The sequence below is a fragment of the Tenrec ecaudatus genome, chromosome 11 (assembly GCF_050624435.1).
Source record: "Tenrec ecaudatus isolate mTenEca1 chromosome 11, mTenEca1.hap1, whole genome shotgun sequence".
Lineage (NCBI taxonomy): Eukaryota > Metazoa > Chordata > Mammalia > Afrosoricida > Tenrecidae > Tenrec > Tenrec ecaudatus.
Window position 1 is genome coordinate 64,516,134 of NC_134540.1, and position 1,031 is coordinate 64,517,164.

Genomic DNA, 1,031 nt, shown 5'->3' on the forward strand with positions numbered 1-1,031 from the left:
CCTCCACCATCCTGAACCACCACAAAGTCACTTTGCTTCATTCCACTTTTTAAAAGCAGCCCCAAAGAAAGACAAGCTTACGTTCAAAAGTTTTAGGGTGTTTTTTTCTTTTAATTTTTCTTGCAATAGTTTGGGAACATCTTGAGCATAATCCACATTCCTTCTGATCTCTACTTTCCATTCCTGACCCAGGACAAATAAACTTGATGCTTCAAATTATAGTCCTGGGGTTGGATAAATCTTCAGTCACGGAACTAAGACTCTGTCTTGATTCTTAAAGTATGTATTCTTAAAAGTAACATTTTAAAAAAAGAAAAAGACAGATGACATAGAAAAATTAAGTTAATTCAGCATAACCATCAGTGATTCAGAAAAGTTCAGTGAACTGGAATTTTCGATTACCAGCTCTGTTAGTGGTGGGAAGGTCTTCAACATGCTGGGTCTTGGTGATTAAGCATTGAGCTGCAAGCCACATGGTTGGCAGTTCAAAATCACCAGCAGTTCTCTTGAGAGAAAGGCTGGGCTTTCTATCCCCGTAAACAGTTACAGTCCTGGAAACCCACAGGGACCACTGTGAGTCAGCATGCACTGGAAGGCAGTTAGAGATGAGGAGGCATCACCTGCTCCTTAGAATGAATGCTTCACGATGACAGATTCTCCCAAGATAGTCACGGAGCAGCCCTCTCCAACCAAGTGCATGTGAGCACACTTTGCCCAATCTGAAAGTCGTTTATGCCTAGACTCTGAGCTATCTGTATAAACAACAATGAACTAATTTAAAAAGCAAGTAGGCAAGTCCTCCACAAGCCCCATGTCCTTAATCGGGTTCTTATAAGGCAAGCTGTGTTCTGAGATGACCAGCTCTTCTTTACCTCCTCTGAAGGATCCCTGGGTATCACGGCTACCAGTAGGGCTGCAAGCCACCTGGTTGGCAGTTCAAAACCACCAGCCGTTCTCTTGAGAGAAAGACTGGACTTTCGACTCCCATAAACAGTTAGTCTAGGAAACCCACACGGGGGTTGCTATGAGTC